Source organism: Gopherus flavomarginatus, chromosome 9 (assembly GCF_025201925.1).
Source record: "Gopherus flavomarginatus isolate rGopFla2 chromosome 9, rGopFla2.mat.asm, whole genome shotgun sequence".
Taxonomy (NCBI): Eukaryota; Metazoa; Chordata; order Testudines; family Testudinidae; genus Gopherus; species Gopherus flavomarginatus.
Genome location: NC_066625.1, coordinates 65952567 through 65976788, shown reverse-complemented (window position 1 = coordinate 65976788; position 24222 = coordinate 65952567). Strand labels below are relative to the sequence as shown.

General features: G+C 43.5%; 1 pseudogene; it reads left to right on the top strand.

Annotated features, from left to right (window-relative positions):
• Nucleotides 1–4638: 4638 nt before the first annotated feature.
• LOC127058571 (zinc finger BED domain-containing protein 5-like) lies at nt 4639–5794 on the top strand (annotated as a pseudogene).
• The last annotated feature ends 18428 nt before the right edge of the window (nt 5795–24222 follow it).

The following is a 24222-nucleotide window of genomic DNA, read 5'->3' as shown; positions in this document are numbered from 1 at the left end:
GTAGCCTTACACTGAGGCGAGGTGGGAATCGGGGGGGAGGTTTTCCCTGGGTGGGGAGACCCTGAGACTGAGGGGTTACTGCCAGAGGGGCAGCACCCCAGAGAAAGGGGCACTGGGGTCCTGGCCTGCAGAGGACGCTCCGGCAGCTGGATGAGCTAATTCTCGACAGAGACCAGCAGGAGGTGCCACAGGGGTCACAAGACAGTTACAAGAGGTTAGGGTAGTTTTATAACAGGGCTGAAAACAGTTTTCAGATTAAAAACCCTGCCTACACTGGGAAAATGTGCTAGAACTGAATCACATTGCTGCTCGTGGACTGATCCAGGCCTTTTCCTCTTTCTCATGTATTGATCTGTATGGCTGTTGGATATCTGTTTCACATCTTTGTGTATATTTCCTTCAAATTCTACTTCAAAAACCTATCATTTTCTACAGCTGTTCCGTACTGCCCTTTTAAAAGAAAAATAAAGTAAAACCTGCATTTTAAAAAGAATTAATATGCTGCATTACTGTGCCACCTAAATAATCCCATCCAGTCATTCTGGGTTGTCCTCCTTCCTTTCCTCTGTAACCTTGTCTGTTTTTGGGTTCCCAGAGTCCCTTCTTGCTGTGTACAATTTAGATTGTTAGCTCTTCGGGGCAGGGACCTTGGGTGAAATCCAAACCCTATTGAAGACAATGGGAGTTTTGTCACTGACTTGAATAGAGCCAGGATTTTCACCTTTGTCTTAACTCTCTGGTTACAGCAACCATACACATCTACCAGCATACCTCTCACCTACCAATGCCCAAATGTGAGACAAAGTGTATGACAAAGACCTAAAATGAGAGGCATCAAAAAAGAGTCGGAGGAATGCTGTGGGATTCATCCCTTCAGTGGAAATAACTGCAATCTCGGTGCCATGGTTCTTTATTTCCAGTGTCAGTGATTTCCCACAATAAAAGTGAGCTGACACCGAAGTGGTGTGGCTGTGCCTTGAAATGAGGGACATTTAACTATATTAGAATCAGAGAAGGTACAGAAACAAGCAACAAGTATGTTATAGCTCAGGGATGATTCAGCCATCTCCAGTGAAGAGAACACTGTTAGAGTCAGAATAATTGGCTGAGTTTTGCCATTAGTTTTTTGGCCACCTTTTAGGAAGGTGATCCTGAGAGCCCACACTATGGCATATCACTGGAATGAGAATCCAGGAAACACACAGATGGAGCGTTATGGGGCAAATGACTAGTTATAGAGAGTAGTGAGTAAATGGAGTGACTCATGTCAATTCATATCTTCCTGGAATAAGACTTTTGGGCATAACAAATATAATAATATAGTAAGAGAGAATAGCATGAGTGTTAGGACAGAGATTCATATTTATAAAGTGAATGAAAAAGAGGGGAAGGGAGGATTCTATTTTCCCTGAATAGGAAACATTTTGATTGTTTTCAACTGTAAATGATGCATAAAAGCTCTACAATAGGCCCCGTGGGGGCTCCTGACTGCAGTTTCTTGAAACACGGCAACACTTTCCAATAGAGTATTCAAAGTCAGTTATATTACGCAGCGTAAACAGGTGCATGACTCCTGATCTGTCATACTGGGTGTACTAGGCAGACAAGGACAGAACTGGTGATCAGGTCCAGAGCATTTAAAAAACTGCAGATTATGTATTTGCTGATTACCAAGGTTTTCTTAAATTGAGAAATCAATTTACGCTCAAGTATACTTTAACTTTTTGAAAGCGTGTATTGAGTTATTATAGTGCTTAACAGCAATTACACACAACATTAGCTCTGTGATAACAGAATCTTTTCAAATGATGATGTTGGAACTGTTACAAAAACATCCTTTTTGTTTAGCACCTTTTATAATTTGTACTAAAATCCTACAAGTACCTGCTGTAGATATTGTAGTTGGTTTCCCTGTTTATATCAATTTTACAGCTGTTGCTTTGCTGGGATTAATTTGTCTCCAAGGGGTTTCAGCACTATCCTCCCTGGTGCATTTTGAGAGCCTGTAATGTCATGTAATCAGGGCCATATTATTTTTGTCTAAATCTCTGGGAGTGATGTAAGAGGAAAAAGGAAACTAGCTAACTCCCAACCATTTGACCAAAGGTTAAATTAGTCTTGGCCTTCTCCCAGCTGGACTTGAAGCTTTTCAGTCAAACATTTGTTCTGCCCAGCTCAGAAAAATTGAAGGGCTTTTTCTTTTTTTTCCCCCCTCAAGATTTTTTGAAAGTTATTTTACCAATATTGCCTGCTTTCCTGAATGTCAATAGACTCATTTGTTGTGGAATAGATCTCTGGAAATATGAGTGTTATCTACTGGCGGTTCTGTCTTATTGTTCTTAATTCCGGCAGAAGCTGTGAAATGATGTGGAAAAAGAACAAACTGATAATATGTCTGTATGTCAAACCACACAGTGAAATAGCTACATCATTTACCAGACAAACTGATGTGCTGCATTTTGTGTATAGTAGAGGCACAATTCAGAATCAGCCCAGTCCACGATGTTGCAAAGAAACCCTCTGTAACTCTGCAGTTGTTTGTGGTTCTGCTTTGCAGAGTGCTGTGTATTCTTACAACAACAGCAGCAGCTTACTTTGGTTTTGTTGTTGTAAAATGCCATTTTGCAAACTGTTCTGTACAGGTTCTTAGACCATCCTCATCACTGTAGTATCTGAGCACCTTCCACCAGTTCGTTAAGCAAGATAATTGAACATCTGTGTTGTGTTTGTTTTCTGATCCTCTCCCCAAAGGGAGAAGTGTGTGCAGTGGAGCGACTTTATTTTGGAATTTTTGTTTTATTTTCTAGGCACGCATTGCTTTATGTGTGTAGAGAGGGCAGGGTGAAAGAAATATGCCTTGCACTTATCACAGAAGGTAGAGGGTTATGATGGTCCTTAGTTCCTGTGGGAGTTCATTAGGCAAGCATTCTGATCTGATTACAACACGTTATGATTTTAAATCTTGCCTTCTGATTAATGATAAGTGAAGTTCCAAAAGCTCAGATGTTGGGCTAAATTCGGTTAGGGGTAAGCTAGGTTGGGGTAAGCCCTGAAAAGTTTAGGTGCTTATCCATCCTCTTTGGTCTGGAGAATGGGCCTGGAATCTCCCAAAGAACTGGCTTTCCTCACAAGGTTTCTGGTTGTTTGGAGTGAACATCACAAGCGTCCTTTATCCCACCATTTTAATAATTCTACTCCTTGCTTTGCTTTAAACTAGGAAGTGACTTTGAAGGAATGGGCTGGACTATTGACACCTTAAATAAGGTTGAGTGTAGTTCAAGCTTTGAGCAGAAGTTCAGGTTGGTTCATAATTTCTCAGATTTGGACACCTCATTCCTAATGTTGATATCCCATCATTTCTACTGAGAAGTTCATAGAATCATAAAAGGGACCTTGAGAGGTCTTCTAATCCAGCCCCCTGCACTCATGGCAGGACTAAGTATTATCTAGACCAGTGTTTCCCAAAGTATGGTATGCATACTTCTGGTGGTATGTGAAAGGGTTTCAAGAGGTACGTGGCCTGTTCACCCAGGCTGGCAGCAGCTGGGACCCCTGGTGGCAAGAGTCCAGCAGCAGGCCGAGCAGGGCCGGTGGCCAGAACCCCAGACCCATGGCGGGTTAAGCGGCTCAGCCCACTGCTGGCCCAGGGTTCCGTCCGCCGGCTCCTGCAGCTGGGGTCCTGGCGGCTGGTCCCGGTCAGCCCGCTACCGGCCGGGGGTCCCATTTACCCAAGCCAGCAGCGGGCTGAGCCAGGCCAGCAGCCGGACCCCTGGCTGGCAGCAGCATGCCAGTAAAAATTGGTTCATGTGCCTACGCAAAGCACGTGTGTGCGTTACTGCAGATCTGGTAATACAGTTGCCTTTGTGGCATGCGCAGAAGTCATACTGATGGATAAAAGATAAAAATGAATAACTACTCGTAGTAGTTTAAAGATCATAGCAAGTACATACTTGGTGTGTATTAATATACAAAATTTCTCTTTTTGTTTTCGTTAAACCCATTTAAAATGGATCCTGGCTAAGTTTGAAAAGTACAAAAGAGAATTATGAAGGAAATATCAATGTTAGTGATAATTATGCTGAAAAATGCAGTGATATGGCTACATCAGACAATTGTGACGACAAAATTAGTAAATTGTGTGAACCATCTGTAAGTTTATTGAACGTACCAGCTGCAAAGAAGACAAAAAAAGCCCGCAAATATGTTGAAGAATATCTTAAACTGGGATTTTCGTGGACTGGGTGATGAGGTGGAGCCTGTTCCACTATGTGTGATTTGTTACAAGACTTTCACAAATGAAAAGCATGAAACCATCCAACCTAAAATGCCATTTCGATAGCAAACATAAAGAATACGAGGGAAAACCTGTAGAATTCTTCAAAAATAGGTGCAAAGATCTCCAAAAGTCCCCGAAAAGAATTCATAATGTGATGGGAGGTGAAAATATGAAAGCTTTGGAAGCTTCATAGAGTGTGGCGTACTTAATTGCAAAGTCCAGGGCTGTTGAAGTGATTGGTGAGACATTAGTAAAACCTGCAGCCAAAGTAATGGTGCAAGTGATGATTAAAGACCAGGCTAGCAAAGTTATAGATCATGTCCCCCCTCTCAAATAACACTGTTCATTGTAGAATCACCGATATGGCCGAAAACGTAAAGCAGCAATTATTGTCAAGAGTAACCAAGAGTCGCTACTATGCACTGCAAGCAGATGAATCCACTGATGTTGTGAATTTAGCTAATCTTTTGTTGTTTGTCAGATACCAGCTGAATAATGAAGTCCACAATGATATTTTGTTCTGCCATATGCCAGCACATACAACTGGAGAAGCTATTTTTAAAGTTATTGATGACTTGATTAAAAACAGTGACTTGGATTGGGGTCGTTGTGTTGGAATAAGCACGGATGGCGCCAGAGTCATGATTGGTTCAAAGAAAGGAGTTGTTGCACGTATTCAAGCTGTTGTGCCAGAAGCAAAATTGACTCGTTGCATTCACAGGGAAGCACTCGCCACCCATAACATGCCGGCAGATCTAAAGCAAGTACTAGATGAAGCTGTGAAAATAATCAGTTTTGTGAAAGGCCGCCCTCTGAATGCTCTGGTGTTTTCTCAGCTTTGTGATGAGATGGGTAGTGATTACACACAACTCCTATTTCACACTGAAGTGCGTTGGCTTTCACGTGGAAAAGTTCTGAATCGCCTGTTTGAGCTGCGAGAAGAAATGGCTGTGCAAACTAACATATATTGCAGATATCTTTGCTCATTTAAACAACCTCAGTCTATCCTTACAAGGGAAACTCATATCCGTATTCCATGTTCAAGACAAAGTGAGCATGGTCACAAAATTGAAACTGTCGCATAAATGTCTTAGTCGTCATGAACTGGATTCTTTTCCATCTCTTCATGACTTAGTAATAAACTCGACTAACGAACTTGATAGTGATATGTTGCAAACCATGAAGCAGCATTTGGAAAGCTTGCAGAAAGATCTTCGTAAGTGTTTCCCTGAACTGGATGACACCTTTGAATGGATAAGGCACCCTTTTGTCATCAATGTTCAAACATTGCCAAATAGCCTCTCTGCTTCAGAAGAAGAACGGCTCTTGGAGCTGGCTTCAGATAGCTTCCTGAAAACAAAATTTGAGCAAAATACACTGATGTCATTTTGGTTGGAGGTTAGCTCTGAATATCCAGCTCTATCGGACAAAGCTGTCAAGTATCTTCTGCCTTTTCCCACCTCATATTTGTGCAAGATTGGATTCTCTGCACTGGTTGGCATCAAAACAAAAAAATGAAATCCTCTTGTTGACATGGAGCCCCATCTTCGTCTTAAGATCACAAACATCAAGCCAGATATCCCCGCGATAGTGTCTGGTCAAAAGCAGTTCCATTCCTCGCACTGAATAGTTTGGTTTGTGCTGAAAAATACCGAAATAGTTAAGTATTAAAACTAGTGCTTTCTTCACTAACCTAACCAAAGCAGCATATTTTAATTTCAGAATGATACGAATTCATCATATATATATATGCACACACACACACACACACACACACACACACACACACACACACACACACACCTACACACTGTTCTGCCAGACTGTTGATTTGCTTCTATTATTTTAATTATTTCTAATACTATTTCTATATGTAACTATTTTTTCTATTACAAGTTTTGTTTCAACTGTATGTAATATAATTTTGTATTTATTTCTAATAAATATTTAATCCAGAATGAAATGAATTAGGAGTGTATTATAAAAATGTGGCTACCGCCCTCTTCCCCCCATAAAAAAATTATCTTCACCGGAGAAGGGGTACGCCAGTAAAACAAATGTTTCAAAAAGGGCACGCAAGTTTTATAAGTTTGGGAAACACTGATCTAGACCATCCCTGACAGGTATTTATCAGTTAGTTGATCTAAGACTGGTATTCGGAGGAGATCAGAATTAGTAAACCAAAATAATCAGTTCACAGGTGCTAGAGGCTTTCTGCACATCACTGCATTCATGTGGTGTTTTTAGATTCCGTCAGCCTCATTTCAGACTTCCCACTATTGTCAGTGCATTATCCACTAATGATTAATATTTGTGCTTGTGAAATATCTATTGCATTGTAATACCTGTGCTACTGTTTATGAAAAAATAATCCCTGGCCCTTTTATAATGCACTGCTATGAGTCCAAATCACACCAAGAGGCTAACTCACAGATTAGTATTTTGGCTCTTTGATCCCCAATCAAAATAATATATATATAATTTAAAAAGCACACATCCAGATATTAATGGTCAGGCAATGATCATGTAAGGAAACCTGATTTGTTATAGGCTATTTTAAAGCACCATTATTTCACAAACCCTTTGGAATGCTATAACTAGAATCAGTCTCTCCTTCAGAAAAAGAGTATACTCGAAGCAAAGTTTTCAAGGGTCAAAACTCTGAGATAAAATTTGTCCTCAGGTAGTTATTTCTCTTATAGTTAAAACAAATTTGGAGGTATAGATTTGGATGGAAGCTGCCAAAATGTTCTCTGGAAATAATTAGAAAGCAATTGAGATTGATGCATTTGGAAAATCACACATAAGTTTAGCATTGGTGAACTATATAGTAACCACTGCAAATCCTTTGAATAAAGCCAAGCTATTTTAATGTTAAGCATATAGCTTTTAAAGCTATTTATAAGAGCTCTTCAGCTCTTGCAAATGATGTTGCAACTAGTTAATGTTAAAATATAGAATTATTTCTTTGGCTAGTAGTGAGCATACTCCGTTTTGATATGAATATAGACACTAGAGAAAATAGGAAATTGATTTGGTCTTTGGAATGAACTGTATATTGCCTCATGAGAAACAAGGGAAATAAGGATTTACCTTATGAATTGTTCTCCTTGGGCAGAGAAGGGTTGGAAGCATGGCTGAGGGGATGCCCTCTGCTGTGGGGAAGAGCACAGCTTGTATTTCATCACTTGTTTGCATCTTTCAATGGCTGGCTGAAGCATGTCATTGCAGTTGTGGAGGAGGCTGGATCATCAGAAAGGGGGTGAGGGTCTGTAGCCTCTCTCCTATGACCTTCCATACTGGCCCCACATAGGTTGGCATGGAGATAATTTCCATGGCAATGCAGGGATCCCCCAACCCCCATCTGGCCAACCCCTCACCTCATACCGTAACTCATTCTGATATATGGCTGCCTTTTATGTTTATCGTTCTACTCCTTCTCTATTTCTAAAGCCAATCCTTTTTTACTCACAGCTATTAAGCAAACTCCATGAAGCCACATTAGATGGTTCTAGTTCCTTGCTCTGTGTGGATCTTGTGGCTCCAATACCTCACAAAACCAGCAAGGAGGGATTGCATCTGCTATTCCTGTCCATAGGTGTGAGGAAGGAGGCTAAGTGGCTGCCCCTTGTTATGATCCTGGTTTGGAGTTTCAGAGTAGCAGCCGTGTTAGTCTGTATCCACAAAAAGAACAGGAGTACTTGTGGAGTTGTTCATTTCACCACCTGCATTTCAAGCACATACATCCTGCAACCTTTGTGTCAGTGTGGTGAATTTCACTACCGGTGCCTAGATGATCAGGGGACCAAAAGGAATAAGCAGCAAGATCTTAGAAAGAATGAATCATGAACAATTCTTTGATGAAATCACAAACTCACCAGTCACTAGGAATAGAATGGATATAACAGAGACATTTCACATAAAAGTTTATTCACATGGGTTTTGGTCTGAGTGCTGTCAGATGTGGGAGACAGTGAATGTCCAGGCTTTGTCTGTGTATCTCTTTAATCTGGGTGTATGTGTTTGCTCTATATATCTTTATAAAACTATAGCTTTGTTTTCATACTCCATGAATACATTATTCATTCTATATTAAATGCTTGAGTCTGGATGCCACTATTTAACCTTTCTGATGTCATTTGCCAGGCTGGTCAAAGAGAACTATTATATACTGTCTCCTATGAATAATATTTTATGTGGAAATAGGCATTTCCCTGACTAGTGTGACTCTTTTTTCTACTTCTAGATGTAAACAGTTATACAGCAAAACTACCAAACATTGCCAGCTCAGATTAGCTACAGCTGCCGTGTGCCACGTAACCCTTTCCATTAATAGCCAGCCGGGTAGCATTGACTATGGTCACTATAGGGCATGTCTACGCTACCCGCCAGATCAGCGGGTGATGATCCATCTATCAGGGATTGATTTATTGCATCTAGTGCAGACGCGATAAAATCGATCCCCAATCACTCCGCCGTCAACTCCGGAACTCCACCGCGGTGAGAGGCGGAAGTGGAGTCGACAGGGGAGTAGCAGCAGTCGACTCGTTGCCTTCCTCATGGCCAGGTAAATCGACCTAAGATACGCCAATTTCAGCTATGCTATTCGTGTAGCTGAACTTGCATATCTTAGATTGCCCACTGCCCCAGTGTAGACCTAGCCATAGAGTCTCCTGTTCCTGGGTGGCCTTCAAGTTGAGACAGAAGTAGGCTGACCAGATAGCAAATGTGAAAAATTGGGACAGGGGGTGGGGGTAATAGGAGCCCATATTAAAAAAAGTCCCAAATATCGGAACTGTCCATATAAAATCAGGACATCTGGTCACCCTATAGAAGTAGGGGCAGGGGTTATAGAATGGGTCAGTACAAAGGTTATAAAGAATAAAAGGGGGAGTGAAAAATATCATGCCTTGCTCAGTTTCCCTAAAAGTCCCCTCAGAAGTTAAGCACTTCCGTGATATATTCAGTACCTCTTAGGTCTTCTGGGACAAAGGAAAAGCTTTTCCACAATAGCCCATGCCCCATCTTCCTTGCTGCCTTTATCTGTATGTATTACAAGTACCATAAGTTAAAAAATATCATTAGCATCTATTGATTTTAAAATCATTGTTGGTTCTGGAGCAGTCTCATAAGTACAAGAACCTTTGGGATTTGCCGTGCATTTATGGCTCTCCAGGAGGCTGCTCAGTTGTACAAAACAAGGAGGCAGGAAATATGGGTTTGTAAGTGAAAGGGTTATTACCTCTACCAGAGTAGGAGTCTTTCCCTCATTCTCTCTGATTTTATGAGAAAAGGGTGATTTGTTTTAAGTGCCTAACTCCAGAGGAGGGCTCACAGCTGAGAATCCCAAACAGAGAGAGGTGCATACCTCAGGCCTGTCAGGCAGGTACCCTAAGACCCAGATCAATGGGGTTAGGCACCTTGCGTACCTTTGAGAAGCTCTGCCCTAAGCTCCACCCCTTGCCTCTGCATATCACCTCAGGCTAGTTTAGGCAGGTTTCTGCTCAGCTTACTGCCTTTTGTGAATCTCTTACTCAGGCACCGAACTCTCTCCATACAGTGCATGGGTGCCTAACTGGGTGCCTAACTCAGGGCTGTGAATTCCATTGGGCAACCGGGTGCCTCAGAGTTAAGCGTTGCAATGGTCAGCACTGCAGTGTCTAAGGGCCAAAGACTGTGTGCAAGTGGAGTATTTGCAGCAGGGTATGTGCAAGGGGGCCTGTGTGCACTGTTAATTTGGGTCTAATCCACCAAAGCAGCCAATCAGAAGTATTTCAACAAGGTTTTAAAATAAAGTTATTCTGCACATTTTTGGAGACTAATTGTTGTATAAATTGGATAGGCTGTGTGATCTTTCAACAACAGACGTTTCCATATAGAGAGAGAGATGTACCTTTTCAGTCTATAACAGATATATTGTATAGAACTTCCATCAATAGTTCTTTTTCCTTTAAAAATGCAGTTTGTTAGACTAACCATTACAAATGTAATAAAGAGAGTGCGTAGTCCTTCAGTTAGTTCTTCCTGTGCCTCTGTCCTGGGGCCATCAGAAATTTGGAATTTTGTGGCTTTCCTGAAATGCCTCAAGATTCACACTGTGAGTTGTAATAAGATTACATCAGTTGTAGTTTAGAATGACCCAGGAAGCTTTAGCAAACTGTTATTTGAAAGTTGCTATGATAAAATGCTCTTGACCAAAGAAGATAAGCATTGTAAGTAATCAGAATGAATCTAGCCTAAAGCCAAAATTTAAACAATAGGGTGCCTAAAGTCAGGCGCCTAGGATCCATTTCAGAAAAGCATCCCTATTTAAAATCAAATGGAATTAAGCACATGCTTAAAGTTAAGCACATGCTGAAGTGCTTTCTTGCATTGAGGCTCTTCGCCACTATTTAGGCATCCAAATAAGTGGTTTGACTTTCAGAGGTGTTGAACATTTGCAGTTCCCACTAAAAGCAATGTGGGGCTAACGATGCCCTATGCCTCTGAAAATCAAGCCGCTGATTTAGGTGTGTAAATGGGGGCTAGGTTCCTAATTTTAGGCATTCATGTTTAAAAATTGTGACCAAAATATGGGTGCATATGTGTAAAATAAAAACAAAATATGTTATTTTTAAATTGCTGTCACTTCCAACTAAGGAAGAAGCCAACTGGCTTCTGAGAAACAGGAAACAACTGAACTAAACTGCAGTAAATTGATACAAGTGCTGAAAAGATAATTTCTCCAAAACTAGGCCTTGGTGAAGCTTCATGTTATTATTTATTAGCTAAGAGATCCTATATTGAGTAAAATGTAAAATGAATATCTGCTGTGGCTACTAGTAGGGGATTTGTCTTCAGGCCATTACTTACTTGAGTATCAGACACAATCTCTTAAATAGTCTTTAGTCTTAAAGTGTTACAAGGGTTTTTTTCCCCATTTGGTATGTCAAAAATGAAAACTTTTTACAATCTGCTCTTGCAGTTCTTCAGGCACATGAAATTCCCACTTACGTCTATAGTATTTCCAGGTGCAATGGCTGCGGGATCGGGGGTGGGGGGAAGTGTATATGAGCGTGCATGTGTATTGGCTATACTTTGTCTTAAAATAGACTTAAACCTCAGCCTGTACAGCTGGTACTATCAGAGAGAAGTAATGATCTTGTGGTGAATGCATAGACTGAGGAATCAGGGGAGACGAGTTCAGCTCCTGATTTTGCCATAGACTCCCTATGTAACCTTGGATAAATTACTTAATCTCTCTGGCTCAGATCCTCAACTATATTTAGGTGACTAAGGGCGTGTCTACACTAGAAAGGTAAGTCGCCCTATATTAGGCTGATTTACAGTCATCACAGCCCACACTACCTCCTTGGGTCAGTGCTGCGTGTCCTCACCAGGAGCGCTTCCACCGACCTAAGAGCTTGGTCTCTCAGCTCCATTGGCAGCTCCCTGCCAGGAGCCCAGCTGCCCTACAGGCTCCTGGGCTCCTGGCAGGCTGCTCCCCCAACTCTGTTTCATGTTCCCAACCAGGAATGGGGGGAAGCCACCAGGACTACTCATCCCATGGGCAACGTGGTCCAGCTCCTGCCATGAAACTGACAAGACATCCAACAGACAATATAAGGATCACAGTGTCTACGCCAGTGATTCTCAAACCCCTTTCAAATTGCAAGCCTCTGAGTGCGACCCCTCCCTTATAAATTAAGAGAACTTTTTATATATTTAACTGCATTATAAATGCTGGTGGTAAAGCAGGGTTTGGGGTGGAGGCTGACAGCTCATGACCCCCCATGTAATAACCTCCTGACCCCCTGAGGGGTCCCAAACCCCAGTTTGAGAACCCTGATCTACACTGACATTGTGTCATCCTAACTACACAAACATAAGCCTTACGCCACTGGTAGAGATGAAGTTATTATGTGGGTGTACCAGGGCACTTATGTTGGCCGCATGGGCAGTGGGTGGAGCTGCCCTTTGGGGAGGCTAGCCCCTGGCTCTGCCCCGTCTGCCTGCATCCCCACCCAGGCCAGAGCCCCACAGTTCCTCACCCCCTGCAGCTGGAGCCCTGAGACCTCCTGCCCCCCTGGGGCTGAAGCAATGAGCACCCCCTGCCTGGAGGAGCTCTGAGTGCCTCCTCCTTGGCTGGAGGAGCCCCAGGCTGGCTGAAGCCCCAGTGTTGAACCCCGCACCCAGTCCCCCACACCTCCCAGAGGAGCCCTGGCCGAACCACCCACCACCTGTCCCGAGCCCTCCCTCACCTGCTGGGAGGAGGCCCCCCCACTTACTCAGAAGAGCCTTGGGCCAGCCACAGGAGCACTTCCCCTCCCCAGACTCCAAGCTGCCTGGGAAAAGCCACAGCATGGAAGTGTCTCTTCCCAAAGAAGAACCTGAGTTTTTGATATGCCCCATGCAGGTTCTGGGGTAGCTGAGGAGGCGGTATTCACTACTCAGCTTTCTGGATTCATCAGTAATTTCTTTGGAGTCCAGGGAGATTACTGATGAACCCAGGAAGCAGGACTGGCCCACAAGATTTTGGCACCTGAGACGGGGAGCTCAAATGACACCCACGTTCCTCCTCACTTAGGCCAAAACTTTGAAAGCCTTCTTCCTGTTCTACTCCTCTCGTGGTACTGCTCTGCTACCTACCCCCGTAAAGGAGAACTAACAACTTAAAATGCCTCGTTCAAAAGTTTTAAGTAACACTTGCATTTGCTGTTCAGGCACTTGAAAGTTAACTTTTCTTGTCTGCATAGTAAACAATGGCATTTTTATCTGTTTGAATAATCAAAGTGGTGCTTTCCGTGCCTTCTTGGTTGCAAAGATTTGAACTGCTTCTTGCTGAAGGTCCACAGTATGGGCCAGCTCATGTTCTATTGAAATGGTTGCAAGGCTGACCAACCTCAACGGTGTCATTGTGGAGCATATATATGTTTTTATTAACTTCAGATTGGGGAAGCTGCGTTCTCCACTGGCAAACGTTACAGGAAGTGTTAGAAGTATGAGCAGAGCAACAAAAGCATTTGGAAAGAGGGTGGTCATCTTATTTGTGCACATATATCCCAGAACAGCCTTTGGAGTTGGCCCTGTTGAAATTTATCTTGAAAGGGCTTTCAGTTCATCACATAAATCACTTGCATCAATATGGCGAATGTCATCATGTGTCAGCACCGTCTCTAGAGCCCTGCATTGCTGGTGTAGGTCTTCTTCAGGTATAGTGAGGAGTTTTGGAATATCATACAACATCCCAACTATACTGCTGTGTTCCTTGAGCTGCGTGAAACGTTGTTCAACTGACTGTATTGCACAGTCTTGTACCTGGTTAAAGAATTCAACTTTAAATTGTTGTTTGGGGTCTCTTATGGGATTATCCCATGCCTTAGAATCAAAATGTCTTCTTTGGTGACTCTTGTGTTCTTGAATGGGAGAGAAAATAGCTTCAGTGTGAAGTTCCTCTGCCAACTTCTGTGCACTCTTCAGAATGTTTTGAAATCCCTCATCTGACCGGTAAGACTGTAGGTATAACTTTGTTTTGTCCAGTTGATTCATTGCTCCAGATATACCAAGGTCAACACCTTGGAGTCTCTTGCTTACAACATTTATTTCAAACAGTATGTCATGCCACAACACTAAGCCACACAGAAATTTGAAGTTATGTATGTTTCTGGTGATTCCATTTCCCTCTGCCACTGTTCTCCTACGAACAGTTCCTGTCATAGCATTATCCTCCATAATGGCAACTATGGCATCATCTATCTTCCCAATTTGGTGTTGATAGGCTTTATCACCTCCACTCAACTTTCCCATCGTGTGGCATTCAGTGGTTTCAGTGTCAGAAAGGATGTTACCAGATGTTGCTTCAAAATTTGCCATCGATGAGTTGATGCAGAGAAGACTACATAGATGCTTTGAATTACATAAAGAAATTCAGCAGCCTCACTAGAAGCCGATGCTACATCACTGACCACCAAGTTCAATTATTGAGAACTTCATGGGACAAAAAAGCTTGAGGGTTTAACTCTCAGATCCATGTCTGCACTCCTCTGTTCTTTCCTCTCATATTGGCACTATTATTGTAGCCCTGACCTCTCATGTCATCTATCGCAATTCCTGTATCATCCAGTTTTTTAAGAAGTACATTTGTCATACCAGCTCCTGTAGTATCATCATCAATAAATTCTAGAAATGTTCTCTGACAGTCACCATTGCAGGGACATTTTCACTAGGTTCTGTTGTTACAAAACGCTCCATTAAAGTCATTTGTTCCGTATGGCTGATGTCAGGGGTGCAGTCCAGAATAACAGAGTAATATCTTGCTGACTTCAGAGCTACACACTGTCCATGATTAGCAGGCGGAAGGCTGTAGTGTAGACACTGACATAATTAGGCTGACGTAAGCAGCCTTATGTCAACCTACTTGTGTAGTGTAGACCAGCCCTATCTGCTATGGATTTCAAAGGGAGTTAGATGCCTAAATACCTTTGAGGAGCTGGGCCTTAGTTTCCCATCTGTAAAATGGGGGTAATAATATTTCCTTTTTCCTACCCTTTTTCTGGCTTGCCTATTTACCTTATATGCTCTTCAATGCATGGACTATTTCTACTATGTTTTAGAGCACCTAGCACAATGGGGCCTAGTCTTTGGTGGGGCGTTAGGCACAACCCTAATACAAATAATACCATAGCTAATTCATGTATTTCGTATGCTCTGAAGGCCACGGGAGCATAAAACATAGACAGAGATACTGCAAAAGAGAAGAAAAAAAAGTCATCCATTCAAATAAATTGCTTCATAATGTTGCATTTGCTTCATAGTATTGACTACTTCTGTGCTAGTAAACTTGGTTAATTAGTTCTGTTACTTCTGTTTCTGGACAGTGATAATCACATGCCACACTAGCTAGAGAAGGGCCCAGCTCAGGATCTGCACACCTCTGAATACTGGGGAAACTTCCAATCCAGATCTGGACTTCATGAATGACCCTTACACAGATAGTTGGCTGAACCAAATTCTCCAGATCTGAACACTCTCACACTGTGGAATTTTGGACCTAGATCCAGGTTGTGCAGCTTGGGTTCTAATATAAAGGGAAATGTTTTCATAAATACTCTTCAGGTTGAATTTGATTCATCAGGTTCTTCACTGAATTAGCAGCATCTGCACATTGCTCAGCTAATAACATCTGTAGGGAGATAGTGTGTGACTCAAGCTAATGTAAACAAGCATGTCTTCCAGAACTTTAATCACCTTCAAAAACAGGAAAAAGTTGGATTGTATGTGGGGATCTAGCCTGTCTTGTGGGTGGTTATTTTTAAAGGTTACAACAATATTTTTGAATGATGTGTTGTGACTATAGCACCTTCACCACTGTCTAATTTCCTGGCAAGGATAGATGACAACGTATGACACTTGATAGCTAGAACTGGGGAAAAAAATGAGAAGTTAGAACAGTCATTTCCAGTGTATTAATGTGTGAATTTTTAGTGGCGCAAAACCCTGGTTTACTGAACTCTAGTGAACTGAAACTCTTCACGAAAGCTCTGTTATGTTCCCCAGCCTTGTCCTGTCTGTTCACTGAGTTCCAAGTTTCCCAAACCTGAAGAGGAGCAGTTGACCAGTTTTTGCCCAAAGGTGAGTGGCCAAGGAGGGTGCTCACCACTAGAGCTGGGCAGGAAATGGTTTGCCTGGCCCAGGAATACTTTTGAGAGTTTGAAAGGTTTTCCCATTTCGAACTTGGATGGAAAGGCAAGCGTGAAAATACTCATGAACTGAAAAAATGAAGTGTTTAGTTCCAGTAATTTAAAAACATTTTGTTTCAATGTTTATGTTTTGAAATTTAAGCTAAACGTTAAAAAAAAATCAAGTCATTTAGAACCAGAAAAAATTGAATTGTTTCCTTTTGAAAAAAAGTCAGAAAAAAAAAGTTTGGATAACTTTGAAAAAAAATTCTCAACATTATTGTTTTAATCGGGAAATTTTTCAAAACCACAACCCTGATTTGTTAACAGCTTCAGTCTCAACAAATCAACACTTTTCTTCAAAAACTTTCAATCAAAAAATTCCCAACCACCTCTACTCACCACTTTGCCTAAGGCTAACAGGCAAAAAAAGATGCTAGCGGTGCCAGTCTGCATACTGGAGTTAAGCATCTGCTAAAATTCTTTGCTGAATAAGGATGGATTTAATCATGTTTCAGATTAAACATGCACATAAGTGTCTTGCAAAATTGGGGCCTCCAGGCTAGCACAACTTTATATGTGCTGTTTCAATGTGTAAACTAGCTAAAGTTGTTACTGAACATAGCTCTGAGCAAGTATCTGTCGAGCACAAGCACAAGAGGAAGAAATTGTTGAATAGAACAGAGAAAAATAATCTTTAAAAATGAACATTAGAGGAAAAAAAAGGGGACAAATCCATTTTCTCCCAGAACCATGAAAATGAGGTACTGGGAAACTAGCCATCAGTTTGTTTTTCTTTGTGCGTGTCTGACTGGCTAGGCACACCATTCAGATCATACCATGCAGACTGGCTGCATTAGTATTTGTGTTACTTAATACTGTGTCAAAAAGTTGCTTACTATTAATTGATGCAGTAATAGTTTTGTGTTATGTTTACAAAATGCTGAGATTACAGCATTTGGGAGGACGTTGTTTTATTGCTGTGATGCTGCATTACACACACACAAAGGAAACAAGTAACATTAAGGGGAAATATATTTCTTTTATCCGCATTTTTAAAAAATTACAAGCACAATGCAGGCACAGTGAAGGCTCTTGAACCCGCTGGAATCCCCAAGCCGCGAGTAACTTGCAACATAACGTGGACAAGCATTTAGGGCCAGAGTCTGCAGTCCTTAGTAGGAGTTCTGTCTTAATAAGGATGGAGCCCTGAATGTTTGAAGCTTCACATTATAAGGCTAACTGGTAATTACTCTTCCCAGACTGGACATTGTGAAAACAGAGCATGCCACTATTTGTTGCTGGTCTACTGAGGAGTGCAACTGAAAGAGCCTCAGTGCCAAAAACTCCGAGGAAGAGCTCAGGATGTTCTGTTTTAAAATGTAAACTACTCACAAGTGCAGACTTTTATCTTAGCTAGTACCCAGCCTAAGGTTGCCAGCTTTCTAATAACGCAAAACCGAAAACCCTTGCCACGCCCTCTGCCTGCCCTTCCCCAAGGCCCTGCCCCTACCCCACTGCTTCTCCGAGGGCCCACTCCCTGCTCTCTCCATTTCCCATCCCTCTGTTGCTCTCTCTCCCCCACCCTCGCTCACTTTCACTGGGCTGGGACAGGAGGGTGGGATGGGAGTGAGTGCTCCAGCTATGGGTGCATGCTCCGTGGTTGGCCACAAATGAGGGGTTCTGGGTGCGGGAGGGGGACTCTGGGCTGGGGCAGGGGGTTGAGGTGCGGGAGGCAGGGTGAAGGCTCCAGCTATGGGTCCATGCTCCGTGGTTGGCCACAAATGAGGGGTTCTGGGTACGAGAAGGGGGACTCTGGTCTGGGGTAGGGGGTTGAGGTATGGGAGGAGGGTGAGGACTCCAGCTATGGGTCCATGCTCCGTGGTGAGGACACAGATGAGGGGTTCAGGTTGCAGGAGGGGACTGTGGTCTGGGGCAGGGGGTTGAGGTGTGTGTGAAGGGGGTGAGGGCTCTGGCTGGGGTGTGTGTGCATGCTCTGGGGTGAGGCCAGGGATGAGGGGTTTTGGGTGGCAGAAGGGGGCACCAGGCTGGGGCCAAGGGGTTCGGAGTGCAGGAGGAGGCACAGGGCTGGGGCAGGGGATTTAGGTGCGGGAGGCAGGGTGAAGGCTCCAGCTATGGGTCCATGCTCCATGGTGAGGCCACAAATGAGGGGTTCAGGGTGCGGGAGAGGGGACTGTGGTCTGGGGCAAGGGGTTGAGGTCTGGGGCGGGGTGAGGGCTCCGGCTGGGGGGTGCATGCTCTGGCATGAGGCTGGGGATGAGAGGTTTCGGGTGCAGAAGGGGGTTCCAGGCTAGGGTGCAGAAGAGGGTTCCAGGCTGGGGCCAAAGGGTTCGGAGTGCAGGAGGGGGCTCAGGGCTGGGGCAGGGGCAGTAGCGTAGCTAGCAGGATTCAGCAGAAGCTGCTGCTTCCCCTCAGGGCGGCAGCCGCGGAAGTGGTGCCTGCCAGCCGGCGCTGCCAACAGCACAGCTGGAGGAGCCATGCGGGGGGGCAGCAGACACGGCCAGAGGAGCGAGGGGGCCAGCTCCTTGGCTCAGGGCTCGGCAGCCAAGTGCTCCCCACCCCCCCAACCCCTTGCTAATGTGGCAGGCGAGAGGGATGCGAAAAGGCCCCTGCGCCTTTAAGGCCGCCTGGCTGGTGAGCCTGCATGGAGCGCGCCGAGCGCCAGGAGCAGGCCGATGACAGGTGGCGGTGCAGGAGGGAAGGTGAGCGGCAGGAGCAGGGGAATCCGGTGCCTTGTACTGGGGGGTCTGACTATCTGGGGTGGGGGGTGACGGGACCCTGTGGGTGGAGCCGGGTGGCACAGCCCGGTGGGGGATACCTGCAGAGCGCGCTGGGCAGGAAAGACTCTCCCGGGACCGCGGACAGACGGCGGGGGGCGGTATCCGCACCCCCGGGAAGCCTGCAGGAGTCCTGAACTGGTCCCAGGGTTAATTTGAGGGGGAAACGGGAGGAGCCAAGGGAGCATGGCCAGAGGAGGAGCCAAGGGAGGGCGCCTTTTTTATGTTTGCTCCCCTTACACTGAAAACCTGGCTACGCCACTGGGCAGGGGTGAGGGGTGTGGGCTCTGGAGGGAGTTAGGGTGCGGGATGGGGTTCCAACCTACGGAAAGGGGTTGAGGGCGTTCAGGGTGCAGGCTCTGGCCAGGCAGCATTTACCTCAGGTGGCTAAAACATGTCTGGAAGGATTACTGGGGGTGGGGGAGCTTGGGGGCTCTGCCCATAGGCGCCGTCCCTGCAGACGCCTCCTGCCTTACCCCCACTGCGCTGCCAACTGGCCTTTTAGCAGCCCAGTCCTTTTCGACAGGGCGTTCCAGATAAAAACCAGATGCCTGGCAACCCTAAACCAGCCTGTCTGTATTAAGGTGTGACATCTAGTGCACCTGAATAGGAAATGATCTTAAAACATTTGGCCCATAATGTTAGATTTCAAGCCACAGCCCACGCTGACTGGCGTGGGGGCAGGAGGCAGCATGCTTAAAAATAGGCTTCAATGCCTGTCTTTTTGAGTAGGAGAGGGAGAGCCGGATTCCAATTGCACGGTTCCTAGTACAACATTCTGAAGTAGGGGCACTTAAGAGATTTGGAAAGGCCTTCTGAGAGCCCAGGGGAGGGAACAGATCAAATTCCCATAAATCCTATGGTACCAGTGGCACTCTTGTTGCTTTTCTCAAAATGGAGGTTTGCTTGGCAAAAGAGGGTTCTCCTTGGAAGGCGACTGCAGTGTGGGCAGGACCTGTGGAGTTCCAAAGTCAGACAGTGACCTGTCATGGAGAGAGTTTTTAACTGCAACATTGGGGGAGACTCCACTCCTGGAGTACTAGGTTCCATGCAATACTGGTAGATGATGTTCATGTGGATGATATTAGAGGCATAACTCTGTGAATGGAGAGACTGTGTAACCTTCGGTGGAAAGCGCTATACATTGCTCCCAAATTAGATTGCAAGGCTAGCTCTAAACAATATTTCGACATAATTACTGACGATTGTAGAGAAATATGGCTGAAGGCTACGTGATGGCTCTGCTAGACCTTTGTGTGTCTGAGAGTAACAGAATTGGCAACGTGATTATTCCCCCAGCTGTCATGGCCTGAGTTAGGTGTACATCAGTTTATTATCAAAATATGCCCTAAAAGCCCTAGTCATGAAGTAAGCAGAAAAGAGCCGCATTCTAACTGTGTGCCCCAGTTCAGTGTCTAGCCCAACAGATACAATACAAATGCTCTGGTCATAGTCCCCAGTATGTAATTTCCTGAAAGTAAAATGTTTGCTTTACAGTTCCCTGCCATCCTCTCTTCATTTAAAACTTACACTGAACCTTTGTGAGGTTCAAATACCCATGGCTAACTTTCTGTGTATTATTAATTATTGTTTGCCACACTCTGTACTGCTGGGTTACAGTTGGGAATGGAACAAAAGTGCCAAAAGACTGAGAGAAAGGCTATTTCTATCATATTTTGGCCCAACTCAAAGCAGGAAGTAGCAGAAACCTCATGAGACATCATGCTCTCTTGAGAATTCCAGCCCCATCTCGTAGATTCAATTGGGTCAAACAAAACGTGGGGAGGCTCACCCACTGCCACCTTTTCCATTTGTTGGGGGAGTCAATGGAATCTGTTTTGTTTCAGTTTTGTAGGGCAGCAAATTTGTCATGCTGCACACAACTGTCTTTCTGGTTTCAATTTCTGTCTGAAATCTGCATGCAGCTGTGCACTTTTCCAAACAGCAGGAAAAGCCACATTAGAAATGAGTTGCTATAAGCACATTTGGTAATAACACCAGGCTATTGGCAGGGGTAAAGGACGGTGGCTAAGCAAGGTCTTGAAAAATAGTCAAATTTTGTCTATGTTTTCTTGATACTTTAAAAGGATCTCACATTTAAAGTGGCCAATACAGCTGGGTTTTTGGTTCCAGCTTTGCTACATAGATAAATGGCCAAAGGAAACATTATCCAAACAGTTCCACTTCAAAGGCAAAACGACAAGCTTAGCGGAACTTGCAGTACTTTAAATCTGGCCAATAACCAAGTGCAAAGTGTAAAATATACATGTTTAGGAAGTAGGACACATGCCGTTCCACACAGGCCTTTCCCATGCTCTTAGAGCAGGCCAGCTTCATTTGATGTGCAAATGCATTATGTGTGAGCTATCCTGGCAACACACTGCCTGCCAGCAGCACAAACACTCTTTCAGAATGCTGCAGCAGGCGACACGCACAGCCTCTTCAGCAACTCCTGCCTGGTGAGGTTGTCTATTGCAAAACCCAGGTTTATTTAGCAGGCCCCATTAGGGAAGCTGTGCACATGAAACGCAGCCTCAAAATAGCACAGTATTTTTAATTAACAGCAAACAGGAAAGTTACAACAACATTCTGGGAACTATATTAGTGATACAAACTTCATTTGTCCTTTACCCACCCAGAATGTCACCAGCAAGAACCCTTGGGCATTATAGCTAGTGTCACAACTAAGACTCCAGCACAACAGAAACAATGTGTTTGGAAACAGCAGCTGAAATGTGGACAAGTACTTTTTTTTTGTTTGTTGCTTGGCAGTGCCCGAGTCACAGCCTCACATGGGAGCAGCTGATCATAGTATAATGCACAGGGTAGTTTTGTATCACTTAACTTTTGATTTACATGTTACATAACACTACAAATATCAGTGTAAATGCCAGATATAAAGATGATGTAAACAGTGGTCCTGGTTCTTCACTTAGGCCAACGTTACATCAGTGGCTTCAGTGGATGTATACAGCTGTGAGTCCAAAGTGAATCAGGCCTATGAAATACACTATAGTGGCTACTTAGGTGGCATGCTCAGAGATAGCTTACCTTCTAGTGTGGGTGATGGGGTGCACAAATGTAAAGAATGAAATTAAGTTAGAGATGCTGGCTAGTCTGGCCAGTTCCCCTCCCTGCCAGCTGAGGTTTCTCCCATATTGTACATTGTCCAATGCAATACTCCAGGTCAGTTTTAAAAGGCCTGTGCTGGGGCTTCCATGCTCTTCCTTGGGAGGCAATCCACAGGAGCCTGCAGTTCACTCTTTAGAAAATACGTGCTGGTAGTCAGACTAAATCATTCCTACATAGACCCCTATGTGCACCACGTAATTCCTCTCCCTTTGCAGTGGTTACGTCCTTCAAGTATTTATTCATGGTTTTATGTCTGCCATGCTAAACATATTTAGCTTTTATTAAAAAAAAAATCTTTCTCCATATGGTTTTCCCCCTCTCTAAGGTCCCTCTTCATCGCTCAGGAGACCTGTTCTCAGCTCAGCCGCTGATTTGCTGCTGTGTCCTTAGGGCAGTCACTTCATCTTGCTGTGGCACCATTTCCCCTTTAGCGATTTAAGCTCTTTGAGACAGGGACTGTCTTAGTGCTAGATACCGTCTATATACATACTAACAGTGCATTGTTAAAATTGTCACGTCTATTAAAATATTGTCACCACTCAGTTAGTGTGTGTGGAAACCTCGGGGAGGGGCAGGGGGGAGTATGCGTTCCTCATCTTATAGCCTCCTCCCAAAGATCTGTGCATGGAAATGCTAAAATCATTTCCAAATTCTGACTGCACAGCTTTTAAAACTAAGCATTTCTGCAGTATAGTATGTGTGGTAATGTGTTTACTCTCACTGTTCTGGCAGGCACCCATACTCATTTGGCATTTGTTAGTTTAGCTTGTTTTAATTAAGGGCTACATGGACTGGATTCTTCACACAGTGATGTCGAATGGCAAAACTTCCATTGGTATCAGTGGTACAGGATTGGGCCCTACTCTGTTTTTCTTTACACCAACTTTCCATTGCTTGTGTGAGCAATTTGTGGCTGCACAGTGCAGTCAGAACGCTGCTCTAGTTAGCTTAACAGAACACACATCAATACGGAGATACAGCGGAAAGTGTTGACTGTCCATATGTATGTCCATGGGAACTTATTGCAGGTTACCTACTGAAGTAAGTGGAAATGAAGCCCTGCAACATTTAAAAACATTCCTGATTCCCAGTATGTGTCAATAACTGTGTCCTTTTCTCTCATATTGCAATTTAGTTGTTATTCCAATAAAACAACTTCCCCATCAAGTGGTTCCTCTTTTCCTATCCTATTAGAGGTTCCCTGTGTATAATGGTCACTCTTAAAAATGTATTTAAATAAATCACATTACCCCAGTATTTTCTGTTTAGTCTACGTATTCTCAATTGTTAGGTGTGGAGGGATTCAATTTTTATTGCTCAATGTCAGGAAATGTCGATTTCATTGTACACACACAAACTGAAAAAATATTTCCATTGATCATGATAAAAATTTACAGCTAGGTAGAGTAAGAAAAATGCTGCTTGCAAACTTGCTACCATTTGAGTTAAGGATCATTACTTTATAGCTGTTGATATGTGATGTTGACAATTTGTGTTTTAACAGTTAAATTTTTAACTTGTTGACTCTTAATATCTACTGTGAGATTAAGTAATTATTGTCTGACCTCCTCCCTGGAATTTCCCACAACTGTGAATTTAAATCGCTTTGAAAAAAAAATGCTTAAACCCCATAATTTTGCACAAATGTGAAAATTTAAATTGATTAAAAAGCTTAAAAAAATTGATATGGTACATCAAAATTATTTTTAAAAAAACAAAAATTGAATTCTGCCAAGCCAAGTGATGTAACCATATCTATTTTATCTTAGCAAAATAGGCAATTTTTCAAAACATGGGCACTGGTCTGGGCAATGAAATATGTGAGGAATTTAAGGGATTGTCCAATTGTTTGTGGGGGAGTTGTACATACCATAGAATGCAAATTCTACTGCTTGTGAAGTGCTGTGACATTCAAACTGCCCCTTTTTGGCTTTAGAGACTAAAGGCCAATGGAATATCAGTCCATAAGTGATTGTGGTGTTAATTTATTTGTATCTGTGACTCATTGGGAAAGTAAAGCCATCATCATTTTTTTAAAAACTTTATCCAAAACTCAAGCTGCGATGCAACAGTTTGCAAGGATGCCCCACTGGTTCAAATGATTTCAGACTGTCACTGATAGCTAAACTTTATGAGCACAGAGGGCGAGGATGAACTTTGGCTGTGACCTGGATCCACAATTCACAGGGTTTTTTTTCTATACAGCTGCAAAAATATTCCAAAAAACATAATTGGCCATTTACTTCATTCACTTTTGCAAATGAAAATAAAGCTACTGTGAGAGCAGTCCCTTCACTAATGTAATGCTTTTTTCCCTCCTGGCTCCATCAACAACAAAGAACTCTCGCAGGCTACAAAA